This window comes from Carica papaya, chromosome 1 (genome assembly GCF_054855325.1).
Source record: "Carica papaya isolate Zhongbai chromosome 1, ASM5485532v1, whole genome shotgun sequence".
NCBI lineage: Eukaryota > Viridiplantae > Streptophyta > Magnoliopsida > Brassicales > Caricaceae > Carica > Carica papaya.
The window spans coordinates 17,312,337-17,322,198 of record NC_142309.1 but is presented as its reverse complement, the minus strand read 5'-3'; positions in this window follow the sequence as shown (position 1 = coordinate 17,322,198).

The following is a 9,862-nucleotide window of genomic DNA, read 5'->3' as shown; positions in this document are numbered from 1 at the left end:
CAAATTTTCTCAAGATTTCACTTAAACAAAAATAAAATAAATTAATCAATTATTTTAAATTAATAATTAAAGAATAAAAAATTTATCTCAATTCATTTTTGGGCACAGGTATTACAAAGATGGTTCAAAACACTTTTCTCTTTATTTCAGAAAACACGTTATATCTACACCCTAATTTATTAACTGAAGTTTACAAATTAACTTGTTCCATAAACATTCAGAACCCATCATCTCAGTATCATAACTCAAGACTTAAACAATTCAATAAATAACATAATTCAGTATCAGTATCACGATTTAGATAGTAAGTAGTTCAGTAGATACTAATTCAGTATTTTATTATCATAAACGTTACACATGACTTCCTATCTATTCCTATCAATTTATATCATATTAAAATAGTTTCACTGTGCAATGCCAGTTCCATTGATATCAACAAGAGCTGTAAGGATCTCCTCTACTACGTAAATACGTTATAGTTTAGTTCACATTTTACAATTTACAGTACACAGTATTCAGTTCATAGTTCTTATCACTTCGCCATGTTTGGCTAAAGTCGTATCCTCGGGTAGGGTTCACCACAGTCACATGCCAAAAGGCTACACATACACCCACCCCTTAATGAAACTGGTTAAATGAATTTTCTAAATCTTTTATTGTCTATTTATTTGTTTCATCTCACTAATAAATTTTTTAATCTTTATTATTTAACATATCCTATACCTATAACACATATACTGTAACCATTCATCACCCTACACTCTTCCACCTATTCTTAATATACTCCTAATTATATTGCAACAAGTATAAACATGAATTCAACTACCAAAATATAATCAAAATAATTCATCAACAATTTCAATAGTGAACATAAATAAGAATACAACAATCAGTAGAAAAATCTCGTCGGAATAATGTGTTTAATCCCAATTATTAAATGCAATAATTTTAATATCTTAGAAAGATTAAATTACATTTGTAAACATATATGCACTTACCTAATTTTTGTCTAAATCTCGCTCGTAAAATTATATCTGATGTACAAGATCAACCTGTTATAGTGATATCCATATTGGGTTAGTAACGAGCTGGTTATCCCTAAATTTCAAATACTCGTGTCTGAACTTGTTCCTAACTATAAACTGGATACGTAATTTGTTGTATTAAAATTAAACAGGGTTAATAAACTCTAAATCTAAAATAGTAAACCATCTGAGTTTTTTTTTTGAACTCACCTTCCCGAACAGGGTCCCTATAACTCACCGCGCGCAACCACCGAAAGTTCTTGCAGCTCTACATGTGCCGCCACCAGACCACCACGCGTCACTGTTGCCCATTGCCAGTCGCTGCCAATTGCCACTGTGGATCAACTGAAATTCACCGCAGAGCGGCACGCACCTTTGGATCTGGCACAAAACTGGTGGAATTGTGTCGAAGGGAGTCGCAAAATAGCAAAACATGCTCGGAATCGCCGCATGGACCGTCCTCCTCTCCCGTTCACCGTCGCGCGCAGTACCACCACTTCTTCCTCCTTTTCCCGATTCTATTTCCTCCCCTCCTCTCTTGGCTGCCGATTGACGATAGTTGCAGCCCTTTTTCCTCTTTTTTCTTCTCTCTCTCTCTCTCTCTCTCTCTCTCTCTCTCTCTCTCTCTCTCTCTCTCTCTCTCTCTCTCTCTCTCTCCCTCCGCCTGCATTGACCGCCTTCCTTTGCTTTTATAAAGAGGAACAGGAGGAGTCCTGAAGGATTATTCTTCCCAGTCATGCAGGTCTCCTTTCCTCATTTCTCGGCTGGTGGCATAGGTGTGTACGCCTCTACCTCTTTACCTTCCCCGACTAGAGACGAATGCCTCTGGTTTTTTTTCCTTCTTCTTTCTTAAAATGGCGTTGTTTTGGGTTTGTTACATTGAGATACTTAGAGACGAAATCAACAATATCTTTTTTAATCCCACTTCACCAGAATTAGGGTCGTATGCTTTGATACATCTGTGTACTTCCCGAGTGCATTGTGAACTTTAAACTGTGAGCCTCTATCATGATATCTCTGCCAAAATTGCTATCACTAGGAAGACACAACCTATCTTGAAACTTGAGTAACCCAACAACAGAAACTCGAAACTCTGGATTCAAACCATGTTCTGTATCCTTCATGCGGGCTGCTAGAGTGGAATCGACTAGTTAATCCTCTTTTATCCTCTGAATTAACTCAGGTTGAACTACTAAGTGAGCTAGGCATGTGGCATGTTCCAAGTCTTGGAGTTGTGTTTGCTGTGTGACCTTTATCAATCTGTACTCGGAGACCATCATATGAGCTAACATACTTGTATTCTTCCTGCCGAAGGCATCGGCTATCACATTACCTTAATCTGGGTGGTACAAGATCTTATAATTATAATCTTTAAGGAGTTCTATCTAATATCTCTCACGCATGTTGAGGTTCTTATGGGTGAATATTTGTTTCAGACTCTTATGGTCTGTATAGATTTCAAATATCTCTGCATACAAATAATCGTGAGTAGAGTAATTCTTTTTATGAGTTTTTAACTGTCTAGACCCATAAACTATAACCCTCTTGTATTACATCAAAACACAACACAAACCTTGGTAGGATGCGTCACTTTATACCTTATATCCACCTGTTTCACTTGGCAAAGGCAACACTGGTGCGATAGTCAGTCGCTCTTTGAGTTTTGTAAAGCTTCTTTTATATTCCACATTCTACTCAAACTTGAAATTTTTCTTCGTGAGTCATGTCAGAGGAGTTGTTTTGCTTGAGAACCCTTCTATAAATCTGTAGTAATACCCTGTCATACCCAAAAAACTCCTAACTTTCTTGACCATGGTCAGTTGCTTCCAACCCGTCACAGCCTAATCTTGTTGGGATTCACTGATACTCTATTTTTCGATATTATGTGTTCCAGGACATAAGTTTATTCAAGTCAAAATTCACATTTACTTAACTTTATATGTAGTATTTTATCTATGAGAATGTGTAAGACTTTGGTCAGATACTGACATGTTTTTCCATGCTTTTAGAGTAGACCGAGATATCATTAATAAAAACAATGACAAACTGATCGAAGCATGGTATAAAAATCTTATTCATCAAATTCATAAAGATTGCATATGCATTAGTCAATTTGAACGACATGATAAGGAACTCATAATGTCCATACCGAGTTCTGAATGTTGTTTTAGGAATGTTTTCTGCTATTATCTTTATCTGATGGTATTCCGAATGCAGGTCAATTTTAGAGAAGATTTGGGCACCCTGTAATTGACCAAAAAGGTCGTTAATCTTGGGGATATGGTACTTATTTTTAATTGTGACTCTATTCAGTTTTCTGTAGTCTATGCACAGCCTCAAAGTCTCATCGCTCGTTCTCACGAATGTAACTCTAGCACCCCAAGGAGATATGTTATGTCGGATAAAACTATTAACTTATATCTCTTTAATATTTTTTTTCATTTCCTGCATTTCCACACGACTCATTTGGTATGGGGCAACCGAGATGGATTGGGTGTCAAGCTAAAGATCAATGACAAATTCTACTTCTTGATCTACTGACAGTCTTAATAGTTTATCAGGAAATATATCCAGAAAATTTCAGACAACAGGAGTATCTCGGATGTAAGTTCCTTTCGGGGTTTGCCTATCGCAGAAAAAGGAATAGTTAGGTTAATGACACATGATTGAATTCCATATACCACCACTATGTGCTAACAATATTTAAGATTTTATTAATTAGTGAACGATTTTTTGTTAGGGATGTTGAATACAAGCCTCTTGTGATAACATTCAACAGTAGCATGATACGTCACTAACTAGTTTATTCTTAGGATTACATCAAAATCCCCTGTATCTAGTGTTATAAGATCTACACTCAGTTTCTTACCCGCTATTTCTATGATACAAGATTTGTATATAACATTTTTCAGTAATGTTCCGTTCGTAGGTGTAGACACCAATAATGTAGAATCAAGATGTTCAGGTAATATATTTAAATATTGAGTGAAAGTATATGAAACAAAAGAATGTGAAATCCTAGTGTCAATCAAAACATGTACAAGATGTTTGCAGATAGTATACGTACCCTAAATCACATATGAGTTGGTTTTGGCATCCTGCTGGGTGAGTGTGTAGGCTCTGCCTTGGACTACAGTTCTGGCCTGATTCTAATTACTCAGACATTCTCTCGCATAGTGTTAGACACTCCCGCATATGTGACATATGTTGTTAAGAGCATAATAAGGTCGGTCCCTATGATCCTTACCACGGTGCTGGGAAATCTTATTATGTTATGCTATCAGTGGTTGGGAAGGAGTCTAAGGTGCGGGTTTTGGCCTCTTGTTCAATTGGTTTGGTGTAATGTGTAGCGCTCGGACCGAGAAGAAGAAAAAAAAAAGCCACGTCAGCAGGCCCAGTCAGCAGTCTCGGCCAACCAGGACCTGCCACGTGGCAAAACCACGTCGTTCCAAAAAGGGCCACGTTGGCGATCCGTGTGGGCGCGATCGGACGGCCCAGATTCAATCAAAAACGGACGGCCCAGATTAAAACAAAATGGACGGCTGAGATCAAAAGGCAATGGGTTATAAATAGAACCCCCACACCAGACCACAAACCCTAGCCGCCTGCCGCTCGCCGGAGAAGACGAACCAGAAGCCGGCCGCCGCCACCCGCCGCCGCACCGGAGGAACTTCCGACCGCCGATCGAGGTAAATTTCGTACCCCCGACTCGTTTTTCCACGCTGATTCCTCCTGTGGCCAAATCGGAGCCAAAATCCCGGTCAAACGGCTGAAATGCACGGCCGAAGCCCAGCGGCGCTGCCGCGCCCTTCTCGATTTTTGCCTCCGATGAGGCCCTTCCCGGCCTCCGTTTGATGCAATTTTTATATCACCGTGATCACCACTCTTTTCTCTACAGGTTGACCGGTGCCGAATCACCAAAACACGAACCTCGCCGGAGAGCCGCCGCACCCGAGAGCGCCGCCGCCGGTAAGCTCCGTTTTTCCGTGATTTTTTGGCCCCCCGAGGGCCCTAGGGTTGTTTTCTCGCAGGGACCGATGTGAGTGTGGCCGAATTCGGCTGGAAACGGCCGAAAACAGCCAACCCGAGGCGAATCGCCGCCGCCGTCGTCAGAGCACGGCGGAGCCGCCGTGCCGGAGTTGCGATTAGGGCCAAAAGGGGCCCTGGGCCTAATTTGGGATTTTTTTGGAACACGTGCAGGTACCAGTAGTGCGTTTTAGTTCCCCGAGAAAAATTCAGGGAAAATTAGGGACAGCCTGCAAGCGCACTGTGAAGCCGTGTTCGGACCCCGAAACGAGTAAGGACCCCTCACCTTATTTCCTATCACTGTTTTAAAGTTCAATAAATGATAAAACCGTATTTCATGAATCAACAAATGTGTGAAATTGCTTAAGGTCGCTAATGGAGCTCAAGTCTAGTGTATTTGTCGGTTAACTGTTATTTGGCCTGTTTTACAGTTTTAAATGTAGCATGAGGTTCGATGTTCTCATTTTATAGTTTCCTGTGCATTTTTACTGTTTTATTGATTATGGATTAAATGACCGGGATATTAATGCTGTATGTTATCTGTTTAGCATAAATTACTGTTTGCTTGCTTCTATGTGGATTAATGATGTTGACTGAGGAAAAAGAGAATGAACAATTATGTAAATGGATAATGGTATAATGTGGTCAGCCTGACTAGATATCCTGGGAGATGGTGGACGGACCGGGTCCGTAGGGAACCCTACCGGGATTGTGGTCTCCCATACCGGACGGGGTATGGAGATCTTATGTGTTTTAGCGCCCATACCGGACGGGGTATGGGGACGACCCGTTTCACCCTCATACCGGACGGGGTAATGAGGTCTATGGTTTGGCGCCCATACCGGACGGGGTATGGGGACGGCCCTGGAATTTGATTTCAAGTGTTAAGGATTAACGGATAGCGGGACCCCTATGGATCCCCATGGATACTAGTGGGCTGGCGAATTAGGAAAATATGTTGTGTAACGATTGAATTACGAAAAGTGTGATAGGTATTATATTATGTTATACAGTTCATATATATGTTTCCATGATGATGATGATGTTATTGCTTTCGTATATTGTTTTATGAATTTCACCGAGGTAAGTAAATGGTAAAGGTTTATTTATCGATAAAAGGATTTGTTGTAAATTATGCTCCATTGGTCTTTTTGTATTTTCTACCCACCTTTACCTCCGTGACGGTGAGATATCGTGATGTCTTTACTGGGCTAGTGTAGCTCATTCCTTATTTAATCATTTCATATCAAGAGGACATCGTTCCCGAGCCGATTCCGCAGGAGGACGACGAAGGGGGCGCCTAAAGACTCCATAGTCACATTCGTAGTTTTTACTTTCAAGTTTCTCCTTTAGCTAGTTTAATCTTTTATATTTTGTGAGCATGTTTCGGTTTCAGTGTAAGGGATGTTATTCAAATTTTGACCTCGCTTCCGCATTTGATATTTTTGAATATAAATTCCATTTTAAATTTCCGGGGCTGCTACATAATGGGTGCGGGTCTATTATTATGGAATTGGGGGCCGAAGTTGCCCATTGCTAAGGAAAAAATGCGGATGTTCCTCTCGATCAACTGTACCTTGGCCAAGACTACCGAATAAGTGTCAAGATCAAACACACACAATTGCTGTCTAATTTCAGGATGAAGACCCCATTCAAACCTCCTTGTCTTCCTGTTTTCGTCTATCATGCTTTCAGGGGAGTATTGAACATACTTTAATACTGACAAATCTTCTTGGACTAGTTGTACAAGCTCTATTTCTTTTGTATGTAAGAGATGTTCTGAAAGGTATTCAGTATTGAAGGCTGCCAAAAACTGTTTCCAAGTGACTAGAATGGGTAAAATAGCATGCTTGTGTTGCCACCAATGCCCTGCTTTACCCATGAGCATATATGTGGCAAGAACAATCTTTTGTTCGGGGATCACCCCAAGTCTCGCAAAGTCTTCTCTATCTCTGCTAACTAGTACTCAGTTATCTCAAAAGTAGATGAGTTAAGTCTTTTCTACCTCTCGATATAACCTGGGTCCGTTGTAGGCAGAGTTTGTTGGAAGGAAACTGAATTATGCTGGGGAGGAACTGGGTGGCTCTGTGGTGGTACCGGGTTGTACGGTGGAGGTACTGAATTGTACTGCGATAGTATCGGATAGTATTGTGGAGGAACCGGGTTGTACTATGGAGATACTAGATCTTCTCGATATAGAGATGACTCACATTGTGGTAGGGGTGCAGGGGGATCAGACAACTCCTTTCTCTCCTCCCTGGTCTACTGTCAGAAATTAGTCTCTCAAGCATCTTGAAAAGTCGATCAACGTCCTTCCGAAGTGATCCCTCCTGAGCTGCTTTATTTAGCAGGGGCTTTCCTCTCCTCATGTTTTCTTACCTACATTACATGACAATGAGTTGAGATTTGAGTTGCATTAAATTTATTTTAGCCTTACGTGCGAGGAATAGTTATGAGGAATGCGATTTTGATACCAACTGTAAAAGGCCAAAACCCCTAATAGGGATTTTATGAGTTTTGGCCGAATAATAATAATAATAATGATAATAATAATGTTGGATTCTTTTATTTAGCAAAAGAATTAACAGTTCGAAAATTACATTCCTTGCATGAGTTAAGGACCATCTCAATATCTCGTTCGGTATGAACAACATTAATTATTTCCAACTTTGTTCGGTATAAAACTTTTCAGCTCCATACGATTGAGGATACATTCACGGTAGGGTTCACCCTATGCACCAAGTTCATACACTCTCTCCCATGATGCCCAATAGACCTTTTTTATCAATTCACGCATGCATATTTTTCATTGTATTTAACTCATGTAAGACCCATGCTTCAATTAATTCTAAAATATAAAATTCATGTTTCGAAACCCGTTAAAAATATAAATAGAAACGAATTAAAATGTCATGATAGGATAAGATTTTCTATATGTAGTAGTATGAACAATAAAATAGAATAAATAAATTAAAGCGAAACTAATAAGGCAGGATACAGTAAATAAACAGAACATATTAAATAAACAACACATATTGAAAATAGATTGAGGCAAAAACAACGATTCAAGATGGGTATACAATACATTAACTCTAGGCGAACATGGTGATATGAAAATAGGTTAGACCAACAGAAAAGAAATAGGCAGCTTTAAAATTAGAAAGTAAGCAAGTAAAAATGGAAATAGAATGAAAATAAAATAATAAACACAATAAGATAAAAATAGAGGTAAGAATAGCAAATAATAACATTAGGTAATGTTAGTGGCGAACATAAATAATCATTTAATCGGCTCCATCGGTAACCTATATTTAATTATCAAGAATTCACATGACAGTTTAAAATTTTCATATATTGCCCATTATCTTTAATTTAACCATAATAGGGAAAGAGTTGAAGGATTCTTACACTAGATCGGTGTCCAGGACACTATCTTTTTCACTATGGTTCAATATGGTTTTCTAAAATTTGGAAACCCACATCAAAACAATGTGAAAATACACAAGGAACAACGAAAAAGGAAAAAAAAAACACTCACCGAGGGCAGGTTGGGGTTCTGGCGTGGCGGCATTATCGAGCTCCATCGCCTGGTCCTCTTTCTCCAGCACTTCTCCCTCTTGACCTAATTGATTTTCATCAGTTTTTGGTGAAATTTTTTTAAAATTGTGGTTAGGGAGTATTTTACGGAATAAAAAAGGGAAATTTTGATTTTACCAGTGTTGATTTGGCCTCTAGCACGGTGGCGCAACCAGTTCCACTGCCTGCTTTCTTGGGTTATGGCTTTCCCTTGGATTTTTCTACATCAATGATAGTTTTAAATGGTTTATAATGGAAAAATTGGACGAATGGGGGGAAAAATCGCACTTACTGGTGTCATTTTTTAGCTTCCGGCATGATGGCACCATCGCTCCTCCGACGTTTGAGCTCCCTACAGTGCCCCCTCCTTCTTCTTCTCCAGTTGATTTGGTGGCTAAAGTTTGGGGAGCTGGCTAAAAGAGGTTTAAATACTCTCCTTCTTCAATATGGGTCATTCATGCGGGACCAGATAGAGCAACAAAGGTCGTCCGATTCGACTTATTTAGGGAACTCACCAAGGTCATTCAATCTGAAAGACTTAGAGGCATGCGAGCCGTCCAATCGAACCTATTTAGGAAGTCAATCTGGGTCATTCACGTGCGCCGAAGTGGCCCCGAGTCGTTTGATCAGCCCAACTCGCGGATTGCAAGCGCGATTTTCTGCATGGAGCCCATATTGACAGGGTCGCCACGCAGTGTGCGTCGATTCGTAGTGCTACTGACTAGGCGTCCACATGGACCGTTTTTTTTTTTTTTTTGCGAACTGACCACTGTCTTCTGAATTTATTTTCAAATAGGTTCCCCATTATTTACAGTTATGCATAGATTTCTGGATTTACTTTCAAAAAGGTCCAAAATTAATTCTTTAATTATGTCTTTGTAATTTGACGATAATTATATTTTTATTTATTCGTTAGATGATAGAAAATAAAACAAAATGAAATAAATTAATAAAAATTAATGAAATTAAACGAAATAAAAATGTTTTTGTATTAATTCTAATTTAAATGATTACATAACAGATTTTGGGGTCTTACAACATACATATATATATATATATATATAAAATGAGTCAAACTAATTTAGTAATGAAAGGGTTGTTGTATAGAGTGCAAATACATCGATTTTATATCACAATTTATTATTAAGTAATATATTCATAAACAACCTTTCTGTAACTAATAAAGATATTTAAGTTGAATTAATTTTTATCATCTTCCCACGCTGCTGGAATGT